Raw genomic sequence first — 20,410 nt, forward strand, 5'->3', positions numbered from 1 at the left:
CAGAAATACTAATGTGAACAAGATCAACAGTAATAAAAGAAGTGTATCTTGAGTTCCCTTTGGCTTCCTGTGGATAAATGCCATCCTCCTGAAGGAAATATTTTAATATCCCTTCACATGCAGTCACAAATGGAACGGAGAGAGGAGAAAAACTCTCCTAACTAGATTTTAATCCCAGGACATGCAAGGTCAAGCTTGGCTGCTTCTCTGAACCAATGTTGAAATAAAAGGTGGGGGTTTTTTCATGAAACACTAAGTTTATCTGAAAGGTTTTGCCACAATAATTTTTTCAAAGGCTATTAAGCTCAAGTTGTCCACAAGAAAAGTGTGGCGGAGAGGAGCTTTAGCTTTGAAAGCTGGTTGGTTGGGTTTTTTTTCTGAGGGCTACTTCTTGGTGCCGAAGTGGTTCAAGGCTTACCTGCCATGAGTTGCACCACTATCAAGTCATGAGACTTACAGAATAAACTTGCCTAAAGGAGGGAGAATTCCCTTCTTAGCTCAACATACATGGTTCAGATTAATATGTTCTTATTTCCTTCTTTCTTCCCCTAGGAATTTTCCTCTGGCAAAATTGAATGCTTCAGTGGACACTGTTTGAAATCAATGAGAAAAAACATGCCGCCCTGTTCAGACTCTAGCTTTGACAAATGCATGGAAATATTAAGTGAAAATGTCAATGGAAGACACTTTACGAGGTATTGTATTTCTAGATGTCCAATCCCTGTTCAATTCATAGAATTAAAAGGAAAAGTGAAAGCATGCACAATGAGTCATGTCATGATAAATCTACAGCTAAAAATCTGCGGGGCAGTATGATTATGTTAATGTCAGTGTCAGTGTCTTAGAACGAGAATCACTCTTCTTAGTAAAAGTCTTCTGCTTGTATAAAAAACGTGCATCTTTTCCCAACTCCTTTGAGATCTCTCCTCCGCTTTGGTTACTGAGATGTTATTTGCACTATTGAGACTTGAAGATTAGCCGGTTAGGAAAGTTGCGTCCTTACCGAACTGTCTGCATATGGTACGCAGCAGACTTGGGATCTGAATCCTCAGTGTGGTCCACAGGCTTTTCTTTGCATGATGTGGAGCACTGGATTATAAATGTGGTCAGGTTCCCTAGTCTTGATGGGGAACAGTACAATACAAGACTTCTATACAATATTCTAATACAATAATTCTTTTCTTCTTTCTCTCCTCTGTTCTCTTTCTTAATGTAGGCGGTTGGCAAAGCCAAAGTCAGACCAAAAAAAAGGAAGAATATAAAGAAGGTAAGTAGTGGTAACTCCCTAGGATTCCTTTTTAGTCTGGTTTCTGAGAAGGATTGCGTTTGGTCACTCCATCTATTTAACTTGGCCACAAAAACTGCTGAACTCATCAACGCAAAGCAGCTGAAGTTGTGAAAATAGATAGTGAAAAGATAGTGAATTTCCTATGAGTTTTACGAAAAGAGGTAGGTGAGAATAGGAGGATATGCTATTAATTCCTGTCAGGCTTGGGGAGAACACAGCGTGAATTCCAGCCTGCTCTTAGGCACTAGTGCCTGAGAATCTGTTCCTTAGCTCAGGTTTCTTCGTGACACGGATTTTCTGGAGTCTGCAGGACACAAATTAATTGAAAATCGTTCTTGCAAATAGGAGGTAATATTTGAGTTAAAAGGTAATTCAGTCATGAGGCGCACAAACCCGCTGATGTGGGGAAGGTGTCACTGAAGTTCAGTGATTCACCTTGGAACTGAATCACTGTGCTGAGTACACAAGCAGGCTTGGTGCTGTGAGGCTGCTTGCTGGCAGCCGGGAAAATGCGTTATTTCCAGGCAGCGTCCTGCCAGCCATGGATGGGCTGAACGCAGGAAGGGGCCTGAAATGCGCTTTGTGTGTAGTAATTCAAGTTCTAATTGTGCACTACTTCCTCACTGACCTCTCTTAACTGTTTTAATGATAGTGCAAGTAACAGACCCGTGGCAAAGGATGCTGTGTGGTAAATACTGGGCAGATCGTTTTTAAAGCAGGCAAGCGTTTGAGTTCTTTGCTATTTGGGAGTTTATCTTGAGACGTTTCTTATCTTCTAGAGCTTTTGTGTCAGGATGCAGAAAATGAGTGATGCATGCTTAAACAATGGACTAAAACCACGCATCTTAAGAAAAGACTTCCCACATAAATATTTTTTTAAAAAAACTATTCGATACAATTTGACATGAATGGAGTAAAAACACCTTAGAGAGAGGTATTTGTTGCTTTCACTTTTCCAGAAAGAAGTAACTGGAATGAACTTGCTTCCTGCATGGAACAAAAGCTGCGTGTTTGTTTTCATCAGATTGGCTTCCCAGTCTATTAAAAAATTGCTATACAAGTCATGCTTTTAGGTAGGTAGTTTAAACATAATTAATTTAAGTTGAATGCTGTGGTGATGACAATAACTTCCAATTCAGTATTTAAAGAAAAAATCAAGCCACTGCAGATTTTTTTACATTTTACTAGAGCAACGGTGAAATAAAGGGACTAACGTATTTTCTGTCTCAAAATATTTTATACATTAATGCATTGTAGTCACCAGAACACTGAAGACCGGAGCTGATGCAAAAGCTGCACAACAAGTCCATGAAGAAAACGGGGATTTGGAGGTCCGCTGAAGCTGCAGACTTCAACAAAGTCGTTACACCATTACAAATCAATCTGTTTTGTTCGACAAACTTATAACAAAGTAAGTGGGTTTTTTTCATGATCTTACAAAGCTACTAAAATGAGCCTTACTAGCAAGCCTTTCTGCTATGGCATAATATTGGCTAGGGACTTTCTCCTTCTTTTGACAACAGAAAAAGGTATTGTTATTGCTGGCAGCAAGAGCTAAATGTATTCAGTGGTCAGGCTGAGACTTCCCTACGTGCTCTTACGTATACGGTACATCCGTGTGACAACTGCTGGGCTGCAGGTGCCTTCCATAGTAGAGTTCCAACAGGGTGGTGCAGCTTGGAACTTCTGGGTTGTTACTGGCAACCTCCGCTAACATTCCGTGGTCATTGATCAGGTAGGGTCTCCTCCTCGTCCTCTGCCTGCACTGGTATGTCCTGCTCGCAGGAGCAGGCAGTGCCCCTGTGCCGTAAGAAGAGCCGGTGGGGAAGACGGCTGGCCTGGCTGAACAAGGAGCTTATGCTGAGGCTCGGGGAAAAAAAGAGAACTTACCACCTCTGGAAAAAGGGGCAGGCAAGTGAAGAGGAATACAAGGACCTCGTTAGGTCATGCAGGGAGGGAATTAGGAAGGCGAAAGCCCAGCTAGAGCTCAACCTGGCCACGGTCGTGAGGGACAACAAAAAAAGCTTCTATAAATACATTAACAACAAAAAGGGGGCCAAGGAGGATCTCCATCCTCTACTGGATGCGGCGGGGAACATTGTCACGAAGGATGAGGAAAAGGCTGAGGTACTTAATGCCTTCTTCGCCTCAGTCTTTAACAGCCACACCAGGTATCCTCAGGGTATCCGTCTCCCTGAGCTGGATGACAGGGATGGAGAGCAAAATAGGCTCCCCATGATCCAGGAGGAAGCAGTTAACGACCTGCTATGCCACCTGGAGACTCATAAATCTATGGGGCCTGATGGCATCCACCCAAGGGTGCTGAGGGAGCTGGCGGAGGAGCTTGCCAAGCCGCTCTCCATCATTTATCAACAGTCCTGGTCAACGGGGGAGGTCCCGGATGACTGGAGGCTTGCCAACGTGACGCCCATCTACAAGAAGGGTCGGAAGGAGGATCCGGGGAACTACAGGCCTGTCAGCCTGACCTCGGTGCCGGGGAAGGTTATGGAGAGGCTCATCTTGAGGGCGCTCACGGGACACGTGCAGAATACCCAAGGGATCAGGCCAAGCCAGCACGGGTTCATGAAAGGCAGGTCCTGCTTGACCAACCTGATCTCCTTCTATGACCAGGTGACCCGCCTAGTGGACGAGGGGAAGGCTGTTGATGTTGTCTACCTGGACTTCAGCAAAGCCTTTGACACTGTTCCCCACAGTATTCTCCTAGAGAAGCTGGCGGCCCATGGTTTAGACAGGTACACTCTTCGCTGGGTAAAAAACTGGCTGGATGGCCGAGCCCAGAGAGTTGTAGTGAATGGGGTGAAATCCAGCTGGCGGCCGGTCACAAGCGGAGTCCCCCAGGGCTCAGTTTTGGGACTGGTCTTGTTTAATGTCTTCATTGATGATCTGGATGAGGGGATAGAGTGCTCCCTCAGCAAGTTTGCAGACGACACCAAGTTGGGAGGGAGTGTTGATCTGCTTGAGGGTAGGAAGGCTCTGCAGAGGGATCTGGACAGGCTGGATCGATGGGCTGAGGCCAATTGGATGAAGTTCAATAAGGCCAAGTGCCGGGTTCTACACTTTGGCCACAACAACCCCAGGCAATGCTACAGGCTTGGGGATGAGTGGCTGGAAAGCTCCCCCGCAGAAAAGGACCTGGGGGTGTTGATCGACACCCGGCTGAATATGAGCCAGCAGTGTGCCCAGGTGGCCAAGAAGGCCAACGGCATCCTGGCTTGTATCAGAAATGGTGTGGCCAGCAGGAGCAGGGAGGTAATCATGCCTCTGTACTCGGTGCTGGTGAGGCCGCACCTCGAATACTGTGTTCAGTTTTGGGCCCCTCACTACAAGAAAGACATTGAGGTGCTGGAGCATGTCCAGAGAAGGGCGATGAAGCTGGTGAGGGGTCTGGAACACAAGTCTTATGAGGAGCGGCTGAGGGAGCTGGGGTTGTTTAGCCTGGAGAAGAGGAGGCTGAGGGGAGACCTCATCGCTCTCTACAGCTACCTGAAAGGGGGTTGCAGAGAGGTGGGTGTTGGTCTCTTCTCCCAAGTGACTAGTGACAGGACTAGAGGAAATGGCCTCAAGTTGCGCCAGGGGACGTTCAGGCTAGATATTAGGAAAAAGTTCTTTACCGAGAGAGTAGTGAAACATTGGAATAGGCTGCCCAGGGAGGTGGTAGAGTCACCCTCCCTGGAGGTATTCAAGGAGCGTGTGGATGTGGCATTGTGGGATGTAGCTTGATGGACATGGTGCTGTGTGGTGTTGGGTGGGTTGGTTTTTGGTGTGTTGTGCCTTGTTGTTGTTGTGTGGTGGTTGGCTTGCGTGGGTTGTTTGTGTGTGTTTTTTTTTTTTTGTTTTTTGTTTTTTTTCCAGGTTGGACTTGATGATCTTACAGGTCTTTTCCAACTGTAGTGATTCTGTGATTCTGTGATTCTGTGAATTATTGTTAATACATTGATTTGTGTAAGGTGTGGGGCTTTGTACTTCGCAGCAAAACTGTTTAACCTGTTTTTCGGAAATAGGTGCTTGTGGCTGCTTAAGACTTCCAGGTCTGAGAGCATGTGCGGGAGGATGTATTTGGAAGGTGTTTCATGTGTAAAGAATTTGGGCACAGCCAATGTTGAAATTTGCCACTGGTGTCTCTGTTTTGGGATTGCCAGTTGCAGAGAGGTCTTCATACCAGAGCATCTTTTATGTACTTGCCCTCTAAATGAATTTTCTTAGCATCAGAACTGCCTTCACTTTTAATTAACTTTTCTTCCATGCTTATGAATGTTCTTATAATGCTTGGTTGAGTTAAGATACTGAGGAAAGTTGGATAAAGCCAAAGTGAAGTAGTCCCAGTGTTTCTGCCTGTCTGTCCATGGCTTAATTCTCTTTGTGAAGCCCAAATGGACATTGTTTTCAGAAAGGTTTGCCAAGTGTAACAGCAGTGGGATGTTTTTTCCAGCATGTATAGTCATGGAAAACCAGTACAAAACTTAGATTACAGTTAAGAGAAGAACAAGCAGCCTGTTGTCTGAGGAAGGCTGTGAACTGAAAATTACTTAATGCTGTCATGCAGAACAACTTAAGTGCTATTATAAACTGCCATAATTTCTTTCTGTTGTCTTACTATGATCTTTAGAATTCTTATTTTTCTCTTGCTTAAATGGATTTTTTTTACTGTGCTCACCGAGAGGGAAAATAAACCTGAAAACAGTGTATTTTTGCAAATCTCAAACGCTTGTTCTTAAATCTATAAAAACCTTGAACATTTGATCTAATTTTTAAGTAGTGAGAGCTTGCATTCATGTATGTGCTGTGTTGACTGGTGTGGCTATTCGTAAGTGCTAAGAGTTGTTGAAGTAAACCCAGTTTAATGCCTGCAGTGACCTTTTTCCTTTATTTACTCACAGACATTAAATAGAAAACAATTTGAACACGTATTTAACTATTTAGGAAGTTTAAGTCATTTGTAAGGTTTTCTGCATTCACTTGCCATTGTTATAAAAGCAAAAACCTTCTAGCTGCATCGTAAGTTAGAAAGCGCTTTTCTCTTTCTCCTTAATTCAAATCAGGTGTCTTCCACTAAACTTTCGGAAAGACGATTTGAAGGGAATTCACAAGGATCGAATGAAAATTGGAGCACGTCTGGCTGACGTTGATCCAATGCAAACAGATTGTTCAGTAAGTATTTTTAGTTCATTGTGTCAGTGAGATGTTTCCAGTGTTTATGAAAGCTTTCAATAACGTGCTGTCTACAGCTACCTTGGTTTACAATTTTCTCTCAAGCAGTTTGAAAATTGCCCAGAGCATTTCCTTTGTGCTGACATACAATTTCTGATGGAACCTTATCAAGGTTGCAGCTTTCTTTAACATATAAAATGTGTTCTTTTGAATTTCTCTTTAGGTACGGTTTGATGGTGTGGGTGGTCTTTCTGACCACATTTCAGCTTTAAAAGAGATGGTCGTTTTTCCTTTGCTTTACCCAGAAGTCTTTGAGCGATTCAAAATTCAACCTCCAAGGTAACAGACATTGTTTCATAGAATCATAGAATGGTTTGGGTTGGAAGGGACCTTAAAGATCATCCAGTTCCAACCCTCTTCCATGGGCAGGGACACCTTCCACTAGAGCAGGTTGCTCAAAGCCCCATACAACCTGGCCTTGAACACTTCCAGGGTTGGGGCGTCCACAGCTTCTCTGGGCAACCTGTTCCAGTGCCTCACCACCCACATGGTGAAGAATTTCTTCCTTATAGCTGATCTCAATCCACCCTCTTTCAGTTTTAAAGCCATTACCCCTTGTCCTGTCACTACATGCCCTTGCAAAAAGTCCCTCTCCAGCTTTCCTGTAGGCCCCTTTCGGGTACTGGAAGGCTGCTCTAAGGTCTCCCCGGAGCCTTCACTTCTCCAGGCTGAACAATGCCAACTCTCTCAGCCTGTCTTCATAGGAGAGGTGCTCCAGCCCTCTGATCATCTTTGTGGCCCTCCTCTGGACTTGCGCCAACAGGTCCCTGTCCTTACGTGGGGGGCCCCAGAGCTGAACGCAGTACTCCAGGTGGGGTCTCATGAGAGTGAAGTAGAGGGGAAGAATCACCTCCCTCGACCTGCTGGTCACTCATTTTCATGAGAATATTCAACTGAGGTATCAATATGTTTCCATGCTTCAAAATTTTCAGGAGTGTTGATGGGGTTTTTTAGCAGTAGTAAAAAGTAATTTCTTAAAAATGGATAGAATCCAGAATATATGTAGGTTCAAAGATGTACTGTGTGGGGAGAATATACTTTGAAAGTGTCTTGCCTTTAAAAGGCAGGGTTGGAGTGTTTTTGTTTTGAGTTCTACGTACAAGTCAACTTCATTAGTTTATAAGCAGGAAGAAGGAATTACCTACTGGTAGTCAACTGTAATTTGTTTCTTGGAAGTCCAGTTGTCTCTCCCACCGACTCTCTTTTTTTTCAAGTGCTCAAGTATCAAGTTTACAATTGATAGGACTTGCAACTAGAACCTTGCAGCGTTTGTTGTACTTAGTTATGAAATGAAATTATTAGTTAGCTTTACATATTCTTGGTCAGCAAAACTCAATCATGGTATATTGAAATACGACTTTTAATCCTTTGCTTTCAGTAACTTTAAAAGTATTACAAAGAACGACAACAAAATCTGTGTTTTGCTTCTTTATTCATTTAAATTCTTTTTGAAACAGCAGTGTATTGGCTTTTCTAGCTGATGGCTATATTTATCTGATGGCTATATTTATCTGATGGCTATATTTATATATCCCAGCTTCAGACTTCCTCCTCATTTATCATCAGCAATGGGAGACCAAGTCCACTAACTTAAAGCTTTTTACGGGAGAATTAAATGCTTTACTATCAAATCTTGCCTTTTGTGAAAACAAGAATGAATGTGCCGTGTATCATTGAAGAATGAACTGGTGATTCATAAGTTAGCCCAGTCTTAGATTCTGTGCTGAAGTTTGTTCTTGTTTGGCTCCACTGTGCTGTAACCACCCCTGTTAGTTTGTCAGCAGTTTTGGAAGTGTTGTTCTGGGACACTACGATCATTTCTCAAGGTTCTGTACATCTGCATGATCCTCTTTATTCATGTTGTTTACTGCCTTGTTGAGTTGTGTAGGAACACAAAACTTCCATCTGGTTTGACTTTTCTCACGCTTCAGCTGTTACCGCTCTCTTACACGTCAAGTGTAAGCTAGAGAGAAGAGTTGTGTGTTGTAGGGATGAGGGTTGTAATAGGTACTTTGCCATGATGTTTTTTTCTTATGTGAATCTTTGGTATTTTTAATTGCAGAGGCTGTCTCTTCTATGGCCCTCCAGGGACTGGGAAGACACTGGTTGCTCGTGCACTTGCTAATGAATGTAGCCAAGGTGACAGGAGAATAGCCTTTTTTATGAGAAAAGGTGCCGACTGCCTGAGTAAATGGGCGGGGGAATCTGAACGGCAGCTTCGTTTATTGTTTGATCAGGTAAGGTGGAAACGTGCCACGTGTTCTGTCCGAGTTGTAACTGTAGTTTTCTGTGGTCAATATTTTTAAGAACTCACTCTTTTTTGGGTTTTGTCAGTTCCTTCCACTGAAACGGGATTGTCAGTGTTTCTTTTTTCAGTGGGTTTTTTAGGGGCTTGAAATCTTGAGATGTATTGGGAAAGATTAATAAAACAAATGAGAGAACCTTGCAAAGCAACACCCCCCCCCCCAAAAAAAAAAACATCAAACAGCCACAAAAAAGGTTTCAAGAGGCAAGAGACAGTGGCTTTAGATCAGAGGGAAACAGATGCAGGCTGCAAGCATGGTCATTTAAATTCATAACAGAAGCTTGCTTCCAGAACCTGTAATTGAATTAAGTCCTGGCTCTGTTCTCGGTGGTTGCCAAATAGCTGTAAATACTACTGGTATGATTTGTTTCCTGTCACCCAGTCTCAGTGGGTTGACATAGCTGCTGTCTTCTGTTACTCGTGCCACTTACTCCGTTAGCTCAATTAGTAGAGATCCCTGATGCTAGCTGGAAAAATCTAGCTCCAGTGACTTTCCAACCATGACGTTTTTCTCTTTAAAATTGTGCTGGTTTACTTATGTCAGTATTCCTGTGTTTTCATTCTAGGCCTACCAGATGCGACCTTCAATTATTTTCTTTGATGAGATAGATGGTCTTGCTCCTGTGCGGTCCTGTGAACAAGACGAAATCCATAGGTAGTACATTTTTTGTACCTACATAGAAGCTGCTTGATCTTTGTGAAAAGAAGACCACAACCTATTTAACTTCATGTGACACATTCATTTGTCCTGAAAACTAGTAATTCAATGCTACTAAACTTCAGATGGTTTTTAAACAATAATTGAAAACAATTCACTAAGCTTGATAGCAGCACAAGACCTGTGTTACCTTGTCTGGTTTTTTATGTCTTAAAACGAGTCTTTCAGTAAGGAGCATCTCATCAATAAAAGCTTGTCCTTTTTGAGTGGTCATTGGAGAAGGTCATGTAAAACGTAACAAAATTTACTAAACCAGTGAATGAAAATTATATTTTTCTGTTAGCTCTATTGTATCAACACTTCTGGCACTTATGGATGGGTTAGACAGCAGAGGAGAGATTGTGGTAATTGGAGCCACCAACAGGCTGGATTCTATAGATCCTGCTTTACGAAGACCCGGACGGTTTGATCGAGAGTTCCTCTTCAGCCTGCCAAATAAAGAGGTCAGAACTTAAACTCAACCCTAATGCTAATGTGGCAAAGTCCCTCTTTGCAACAAAATCACATAACAGTGCAGTATCCCGGAGCAGTTAAAGTCGAAATCAGTGTTGTACAACTTGGACAAAAGAGGGATGTCTGGAGAGAGCTGCGTTGTGCTGTGGAGGGCAGACCTGGTACTGAATATATATGACTAAGATGATTTCAACAAGTAGGTAGTTCTAGAATTAATTTTGGTTTCACTGTGACCAGCCAAGAAAAGGGGATGCTGCTAGTCACCGAAATGTTTAAGTAAGGATCAATGTCTGAATTAGCTATAAATTACTGCTATCTCATCTGGAAAATGAAAGAAATGGTGTGCACGCAAGAATTCCTTTCTGCTAACAACAACTTTTACCAAGGCTGGTGCTGGAGCAACTTAAGATTTTTCATTCCCAAAGCGGTTCATGTTTGCTTACTTATTTAATCCAATTAGGCACTTTCACCCTGAAGCGCTCTTGCTCTCAGTTCTTGGTTTATGAATGGATAGTGGACGTACCTGTGTTGGACTGTTCCCAGGCTGGGTATCCTGGGCGTTCCCTATAAGTATTTGGGGATCTGACATTCTTACTGGTACTCGTTAACAGCGACTTGGACAAAGATGTGAAGTACACTGCACAGGTGCAGGGCTTGGGAAGCTTCTAGTTCAATGGCAATAGCTAAGCAATGAAAAAATAGGTATATAGCAACAAAAACATATTGGGGGGACGATCGTGTGCAAAACTGGAACCCTGTTTTTGTGGTTTTTCTCTGGCTACCGCTGATACTGCTTTTTCTTGTAGTAGCACTTTTTGGAAAAAGGATAAAATGCTTATTGGAGTGAAGGCTAATAAAAGTGCACTGAGCAGTGTAGTTAACACACACATTTGCCTCCAGTTTCTATCTGCTTTCAGGAACAGGAGAGGAGGTGCCATGAAATGGATATAATACACGGTTCCCTACTGTGGAAGAATTCTAGAAATCTGCCATAATTAATCTGTGTACCAGGAAATACTTAAATGAAAGTCTTGCTAAGATCAGACACGAAGACAGGCAACATTTGACATTTTCTGGATCAATGACAGGAGTTTGAGTCATAATTATTGTTCTTCGTAGTAACTGTAGCAATTTGAATGGTAGTGCTAGGACTGTCTTCCTTGAATGAACTGGCAGAAAACCAAATTTGATGAACTAATGAGCCTGTCAGCATGAGATTTTGCTGAATTGGAGAGAAAAAGTATTTTTATTAATGTGAGGTGGTTTTGTGGTTTTTTTTTTATTTTTAAGAGAAAACTTAGGACAAACCAAAATGCAACCATTTTGTTTCCAGGCTAGAAAAGATATTTTCAAGATTCACACACGAGACTGGACCCCTAAGCCACTGGACATGTTTCTTGAAGAGCTAGCTGAAAAATGTGTTGGTAAGTTTGAAAACAAAGTCAGTCCCTGCACGTGACTGAGTCCTAAGGAATCTGAGCTTGTACCAGGCAGCACCCGAGCTCTTGTGCCTTGCTGCAGAGTGAGGCAGCTGACACGCCTTGGGAGCAAACAAAGTTAGATGCTTCTTTTCTTGTCATTTTCTTCTTGTCTCTCAGAACATTAAATAGCTTTGGGGCCTCTTCCTCAGGACTAAAGTTCTGATTAGGAGGCCGCTTCATAAGCGCAGGGTATCAGGCTGCGAGCCACGTAACAAAACTTCTCTGCAGTTCGGTAATGCTTTGGATTATCTCTTAGCCTGTTAATTTTTAGCTGCATACAAAGTCTTTCAGTGTTGCACTTTGGAAACCTTGGCCTTGACTTCTGTGTTGCCTGAGACTGACATAACATTTGATTCTTGTTTTGTTTATTAGGATACTGTGGTGCTGATATTAAATGCTTATGTGCTGAAGCTGCCCTCTGTGCTCTGCGCCGCCGCTATCCTCAAATATACAAAAGCAGTGAGAAACTGCAGTTAGATATTGCTTCTATTAAAATAACAGCGAAGGATTTTGTCATGGCTATGCAGAAGACTGTTCCAGCTTCACGGAGGGCTGTGGCTTCACCTGGGCGAGCACTATCACCTATTTCAAAACCACTGCTTGAAAACACACTAGCAAGAATTTTACAAGCCTTGCAGAGAGTATTTCCCCACGCAGAGCTTGCTCTAAAGAAGGACCAACAGCAAGGTATAACAATAGTAGCCGCTTCTTTAAACTTCTGCCAAAGCAAAAACTTCCGATTTGTGCAATCAACGTACAGAAACCTCTCAGCCATAATGACAGTAGGATTTTATAATATGCACATGCACGCCTTTATTTCAGGAATATCGTGCATAGTTTTTATTCTGGATTCTAAACTGAAGTGCTGGATGGGAGCTGTGAATGACTCGCAATACATAGGAGAGAACTATGCATTCTCTCCTAGAGCACCCTGTTTCTCACAGTAGCTAATATCGTGTTTATCATTCATAGAGATGGATTTAAGGTTTAATGTGTGAGGCACCTCTTTCAAAATAAATGTTTAAATGGGGGGAGAGGGCATTTTTACATGAATGCTTCTAATTCCTGTGAAGAATGTCAGAACCACAATACAACTATAAGTGGTTTAAGGTAAATATTGTTACAGCTATCGTGATTTTTAACCATAGTCTCCTAATTTGAATGTTTGTGGATCACACTGTACGCCTGCACATGAGATCAGAATGTTTCAGTAACGTATACTCTGGGGCTTGGCTTGCATAGCGTATGTGAGCTCACACTCCTGACTGCATCAACCCTGACCAAGTTGTCTGTCGGTTGGTGACAGCAAATAAATTGATAAACTCGCTGCACTCCTGATTAACGGAGATCCATGAATAGTTAGTTATTATCCTAATCCCTGGAGAATATCCTGCCAGTATTACTCCCAGTAGAGCTGGTAGATTGTTTGCATTGGTGAAAGAGGCAGAAACCCACCAACAATATAAAAGCAGAGAGGCTAAGGGATTGGTAATTGCATCCCGTCTCCGTTGTCGGCCTTTCATGATCTCTTCCTTCGGGGATCTTTGAGGAGCCTTATTTAGAAGATGTGTTGGTCTGTATATTCTGACTCACTAGTCCTAGACAAAGGGAAGTCTGTGGCCACCACGTTCACTTAATTTCCCCACATCCAGTGGGGGAACCTGCTCCAGAAGGAAGTGGCCTTGTTGGGTTTTTCAGGTGTCTAGGAACTACAGAAGTTCCTAATCATCTTTATTCTAAGGAAGAAACCTCCTGTTGTTTTCACCAACAGAGAGAGAGAATACCTTATGCAAATCATGCGATGTAGGACAGCTTTGTAGAGACTTGTGCAATCTCCTTAGATCTGTGGTAGGATAAACTCTTCAGAAAATAACATTCTGCATGTGCCCTCAAATGAAGAAATACAATATAAGGGGTCTCCAGCACTGATTTAGAAGCTGTATTAATGTGAGAGGAAGATATGGACTATTCAGGAAAGTTAACAAACCTCTCTTGTCTTTCAGACAGTTTAAATCATATTTTAAGAAATTATGCAATTGACAGTGATGAGGAATCACCATCAATCTTTGAAGATAAGCCAACTCCTGAAATGCCTGGTAGACAAAAGGAAAAATTCCTCAATTTTAGCAGGTACATATTTGTCCCTTTATGTTTGCATTATTAAGATGGCCGTGTCTGTAAACAGTTTTGGTGTGAGGGGTGGTAGATGAAGAAGTAGAGGGGAGGGGTGTGGGGGGGTGATCAATATTTGCAAGAAGTAAGCGTGAAGATCCAGCTGGGTACTGAGGTTCTAATGGAGTACACTGCCATAACCCATCAAACTGAATGGCCCAGCCCTCTTTTCCTAAGTCAAAGTGGTCCACAGACTATTAGAATGTGTTGATTTAATCCATGGCATTCCTTGAAAGACTCAAGACCAAAGAAACGTGCTGCCTGTCCTTTTAGCTAAAAAAACCCTACAGATTCGTGTAGACATCTTTTGCCCTTCTAATTTCCAAGATTGTTAAACCAGTAGCGAATTATGTAGCAGAAACAGAACTGAGAAATGGTTTGTTAAAACACTGTGAGAAAAACTTAAACAATGTCTGCATTTTGTACCTTTAACCGACTAAGTTTATGTTAACTTTTTAACATTTTAATGTGGAAGTCATATAAGCTGACAGTTGAAAAAACAGATTATTGTCGTCACTGGTGGGTCAGTTATTTTTCTCACTTTCTATTGCTGCGCTGTCCAGAAAATCTTCTGACCTGCTGAGCTTGGTTAGGTCTCTAGATCTTTGACTTCAGCCAGCAAAGGTACAATAGTATTGTGGTGGAAAAAAACGAATGCTCTTCACCAATGTGTTTCATGCTAGTAAAGCAGGATTACTAGGAAATTAATAGACAATTCAAAGATGAAACATTAGAATGACTGAATAAAATAAATATACATCTTAATACATATTGAGTGTACTGCTGTAATTTAACCAGTCCATTTGTGTACTTCTTCAGATACAGCTAATGTGTTTCAGTGCCCACGTTAATTTTTTTCTAGAAATGTTGTTCTACTCCTTCCTTCCCACTATCTCCAGTAACTATGGCCAAATTTCAGCTAAACTAGACAGATGTAGAGATCTCACAGCTACTTAAACTCAAGACCTACTGAAAATCAGTGTCTACGGGCAGTGAGGAGATCCAGATAGGCGTGTGCTGAGAGATAGAGTTGTTATTCTCCCCCATATCGGGTTACTGATAAGTTGTCACACATGTATTTGGCTGGACAGCCCCCCTGTATGATTTAAGAGCCGTTACTTAACCCAGCCAAAGGAACAGCAGACATGCTGGGGATTGGCAGGATTTCTTAAGGGAGGTATGGTACAAGTTTTTTAAAAAGAAAATGGGCTTTGACAGTGTTCCTGATCACAGACCAGCTTATTATTTGCTGGAACATGGAGAGTATTTACCGAAAGGGAAAAAAAAAAAGAAAGAAAGGTGTATAGGAAAAAACCTTATCCTCTGTGTGCCTATTCATCACCTCATTTTTAAACTTGTTTTCTTCTTCCTGTTCTAGAAATGCTTATTACCAGCCAACATCTTGCAGGCCACGGTTCTTACTAGTTGGAGAGCCAGGATACGGGCAAGCTTCTCATTTGGCACCTGCAGTAATACATGCCCTGGAAAAGTTTCCAGTCTATACACTAGACCTATCTGTTCTGTTTGTTAGCATCACATCATCGGAAGAAACATGTGCACAGGTACCTTTTTTCCTCTTTAATCTCATAAACTAGTAAAGTAAGCAAAATTCATTGTTAATGGAGGTGCCCTGGTTTGAATGTGCTGTTAGGTTTACTTCTGTCTGAAAAGCCACTTTTCTGCTAGATCAAATGATACCAAATGAGGATGTTACATGTGGCCGTATCTTTCATTCCAAAGGAATGGAAAGTGAGGATGTTGCTAGCAGCTCGGGAAGCTGGGAGGTGCTGCTAATAAACCCCTCTTTATAGCAAGAAGTCCTCCCCATCTCGGTGGGATCCAGAAAGTTGTTTTCATTGCTGCTTAAGAATCTGTGCTCCCAGTAGATGGCTCTGCAGCAGCCTGACTGCCTGTCATGCACTTTTTGTAACCTTCATTTTCATTATATTTGTAAGGCAATCAAGCTTTTGGGGAAAAGAAGTGTTTCTTTTCTTATATATACCTATACAGCTTGTACTGCTGCAGTATATGCAGGAAAAGCGTTAAAATTCATGGAACGCTTACGTTTGTTTTTCTTATACTAGAAATTAAATATAAGCAGATTTAGTGCTGTTTTCCTTTTTACTTTTAGGCAGGAAATCCCTTTCATTGTTTGACATCACTGTATTAAAATATTTTCACCTTTAGTAGCAGCATTTGAGAGCTCTACAAGTAAGGATGGACATGTTACATGACTGGAGACTCATTTGTCACATAAGAGGAACAATTCCTTTTGTGTTATGTGATGGTTGCACCTGCGGTCATATAACTAGCATGTCTAGTCACTGCCTGGATATACCACGTGCACTTCCCATCTTGTGACAGGAACTCCCTGAATATTGATAATCTGAAAGGGTGCACGGAGAACTTTGTCATGTGAAAGGACTGTTGCCGCTTCCCTCATGTGGTAGATGCATGTCCTCTTCTGTGATCGAGGTACCATCTGTAGGCAATGGCTTGTGGTCTTCCGAAGCACGTAATCTGGTCTGATTGATAATGAGAGGCTGTGAGTGATTTAGCTATTCAGGCAGCTATTCAGACTGGTCACCTCTTATAAAATGTACGTGAAGTTATGAATTGTAACCAGGCTTCTTTCACAGTGTCAGCCCTCATCTTTTCACACAGGTCTTTGCTTGTTCAAACTGTGCTTCAGAGTGACTTGGATATGTGCGCACTCTGAATTGAAAATGGTGCAGTCAGAGTCGTGTAGTGATTTACCCAGGCTAATACATCTTGCTCAAGGGTTAGTCTTGTTTTTTCAGGCACACCACCACAGCAGCTGAGTTGTAAGGCTCTTTAGGCATTACCTTAAACCTAAGTAGTTTTGAAATCAGGCAGAGATTCAGGTCAGTTTCTGTCTGTGTAGCAATGTCCATATTTGAGTAAAGTGAAAATTTTACCTTATTGTTAAGGAGTTGTTTTTTGTTGGATTGTTTTGATGTTTTGGCTGCATGTGCTCCTATTTCATAAGACAGTTTGACTGACACGTAGTTATTTATTAGCCTGTTCTACATGGTTTAGTTTTCTTATCCAAGCTTTCATTTTACCAGTTGATGCGAGAAGCACAAAGAACAGCACCAAGTATCATTTATATTCCACATATCCATTTGTGGTGGGAGGCTGCTGGAGCTACATTGAGAGCTACTTTTACAACACTACTGCAGACCATTCCAGCATTTGCTCCAGTTTTGCTGCTTGCAACATCTGATGTGTGTCATGCAGATCTCCCAGAAGAGGTATTTCTGCTGATACTTTTCTTACTTTTTTTAGTCAGTTTTTTGTTAATTTATAAATCCTTTAAACGTTGGAGTACTGTGCACTCTTAAGCAAATTCATACTGTTATTACTCAGGCACCCTAACCAGGTCTCTTAAAATTTGCTTAGACAAAACAATGCTTGAAAGCATTTGCCTAAAGTGTTTTCTGAGTAAAGAGATTGACTTTGACCCAACTTTTTCCCCCTTCTCACACACTCATGCTCATTAGACAGACATAAACATTTACTTCAGACAATAATTCCAGTGACTTCAAGATTGTTAGGTATGTACTTAGTCAAGAATATACGGTGCTTGAAATGTACATGGGAAAAAGATACTTTTACTGAAAAGTGAAAGATAGTTTTACAGAGAAAGTACGATGGTCACACTCTTAATGATGGAATGTAATTTCAAATTTAAATTCTTTATTAAAAATTTCAATTTCTTTCTTCATATCAGTGAAAGCTTTACAAATCAGAAAGCTAAGATCCAACTTCTGTTTAAGTAACTTGGAAATCTATTTTTAGTTGTATTTCTTAACAAAATTCAGTAAGAGTATGTGCTTAGCTTTCTAGGTATCTGAGAGTGTGCATTAAAGGAAGGTGTTCAAAATGTGAATATGCTGCTCTGATTATTTTGTCTCATTTACTGGGGGGGAGAGAGGGGGTTGCCTAGATGTGTTTATCATCAAATGCTTTGAAAGGGCTTAACTTTCTACAGAATTTCTTCTACGGTTAATAATTTCTTTCTAAAATAAGTATTGAAATTCCTTCCATACTTTCTGGTAGTAGAGATTGAAAAATGGAGTAAAACTTGGAAGTGTGCAGCTTTAGACACCTCATTTAAATTAATTTAAAAAAAACCCACAGCACCTTACCAAAAAAGCCCACACTTGTCTCCTGAATCCTGCCTGTTCCTTCGATAGCTGCCATAAAGATTCAAACTAAAGGACAGCAAGGCAGGTAAATACAAAATAAGCAGTCTAGGAGGTGCTGAATGTCAGCACTTTATCAGTGTATCATAGGGTCCCTTCATTGAGCTTTAACTCTAGAGGTGTTCCTTAGAGAAGATACTTTAATTTGCCATGCTAACCTATGAAAATCCAGCCTTTTAAGGCCAAGAAGATACCTTTTCACAGTTTGTCTTATCAAGGTGATTATTCGGTTTAATTTGGAAAGGCACTCATCTTTTTGGAACAGAACATGAATTTGTGTGACCTTACATCTGAAATATCTTTTCTCCTCATGCTTTAGATAAAAGAATTGTTTATTAATGATGATGAAGTGTTCAAAATCCAGTTGCCTAATGAGGAAGAAAGAAGGACATTTTTTGAGGACTTAATTGTAAATCAAACTGCTAAACCTCCTGCATCAAAAACTAAGACAGGTGAGGATATTCTACATAGAAAACTTTGCTAACTGTAAGTTAACAGCTCTACAGCATTTGCTTTGGTGGTAATTTTCTATCAATAATTTTTCATAGGCTTGTATTTGAGTACCGTAAATTGACTAAAAGTTTCTGATTCTTTTAAGCTTGGCAGACATTGGAAGTACTGCCTGTAGCACCACCGCCTAAGCCTCCACAGCTGACAGAGGAAGAAATAAGACAGCTGGAGGAGCAGGAGGAGGATATATTGCGTGAACTGAGGATTTTCTTAAGGGATGTGACTCGTAGACTTGCCGGTGACAGACGTTTCAGAGCATTTACAAAGCCTGTCGACCCAGAGGAGGTAAATTAGTGTTGATCTGTAATACCATTTTATCTGCGTGTATTCATAATTTCTGCGTGTTTATATTTCTCAGAGTTTGTGTGCTCTTTATAGGAAGGTTTGTCTGTTTTTAGGACCGTACTATTCTGATTTTTCAAGAAGCAGGAAGTTTGCTTTTACTTTTGCTGACTCCTTGAGGCCCTCAAATGTCTGTTATTTGAGTTTCACTGAAAGCCCCGGGTTCCTTCTGCAATGCCTTCAGAACTTTAGAATATTTCAGTTGGAAGGGACCTATAACGACCATCTAGACCGACTGCCAGTTAGACCAACTGCCAGTTAGACCTACTGCCAACACAGTTCACTCATGAAAAGGCTTTGACATGTAGGCATGTTACAGCACTGAAAGGCAGAGAGATCTCTTTCTTTATAATTATAAACAGTATCTATAGGACTGTTTTAATAAAGCCTAAAGCTCTTTAATTGACTCGCAGTAGTTTCTGTGAGAACAGGAGTAAGAACAGCAGTTTTTAAAATAAATTCCAAGATTCTATTCTCTGTTTCATCTGGGGCTCCTCCGTATAAGATCAACCATAAGGGCTGTGTGGTTTCTTCTTCCTCCCATACGCTTCTGTCTTTTTTTTTTCTCATGTAATGTATTGAATAAGTCTAAGCCAGGGGCATATACTTCGAAGTCAGCTGTCGTTTTAATAGAGCTTTGCATTTCAGCAAAGTCCTGTTCCCCTAAACATCCACTGACTTGTCTTTCCCTTTACTTCTAGTTTCTGAGATGTAAATAACCTAAACAAACCTAGATGTCCTCATCTCTACTAGTCATTAGGCTCCTTTTATGGTCTGAGTAAAGAAATCGGCACCTCTCAGTCCAGTTATCTCATGCAAAAGTAGATGCCTAGGACAGATACTTCAAAGGTGCATTCCTGCACCTTTTTCTTCCCGCCAACAACAAAGAGAATCTCGGGTGACTCTACTGAGAAAGCTTTCTTTGCTGTGATTTGCTGAAGCAAAGTGAAATGAATCCCACTCTGGGTGTCTGCTCCCTTCTCTGCCCCACACGTGCTTCTGACCTCCCTGCTTCTTGTTTTTCCCTCTTCTGGTCTGTCTCTTCAAAGCCAGTTGAAATAGCCCTTCTATTTTCAAGCAACTAACTGGTTAATTTCCATATCTTTGGATGTGTCATAAATATTTGGGGTTTTGAAGAAGTCCTTTATTTTACGTTATTAAAATAATTAATGTTGGTAGATACTGTGTTAAATCTCTGAACACGCATATTTCATTTGTAGGTACCTGATTATGACGCAGTTATTAAACAGCCCATGGACCTTTCGGCAGTTCTCTCGAAGATTGACTTGCACCAGTACCTAACTGCAGGAGATTTTCTAAAAGACATCGATCTAATCTGCAGCAATGCTTTACAGTACAACCCAGATAAAGACCCTGGAGGTGAGAATGTGTTTTTATCCCTAATTTGGAAAAATTAAAAATGTATAAATTGATAAACGTCGTCTGTGGACAGTAGACTTGGAATTAGATCATTTTAAACATCCACAGAGAGCATTTCTTGCCAGGATGTAAATGTTGGAGCATTAAACTACTTGGACAAGAAATTGTGATAGAAGTGTTGATCAGTAACTAGTGCTTTTGCTTTAATGATTAACTTTTATGTTGTTATGCTGAAAATATTCACTGAGATAACCCTTCAGAACCTATCTATGAAAAGAGCAAAATCTTTCGATAAGTAATCAA

The 20,410-nt window shown here is 41.2% G+C and overlaps 1 pseudogene; it reads left to right on the top strand.

Annotated features, from left to right (window-relative positions):
* The window catches only part of LOC132321030 (ATPase family AAA domain-containing protein 2-like), a 164,255-nt pseudogene that overhangs the window by 1,279 nt on the left and 142,566 nt on the right, over nucleotides 1-20,410 (top strand).

Source organism: Gavia stellata, unplaced genomic scaffold (assembly GCF_030936135.1).
Source record: "Gavia stellata isolate bGavSte3 unplaced genomic scaffold, bGavSte3.hap2 HAP2_SCAFFOLD_38, whole genome shotgun sequence".
NCBI lineage: Eukaryota > Metazoa > Chordata > Aves > Gaviiformes > Gaviidae > Gavia > Gavia stellata.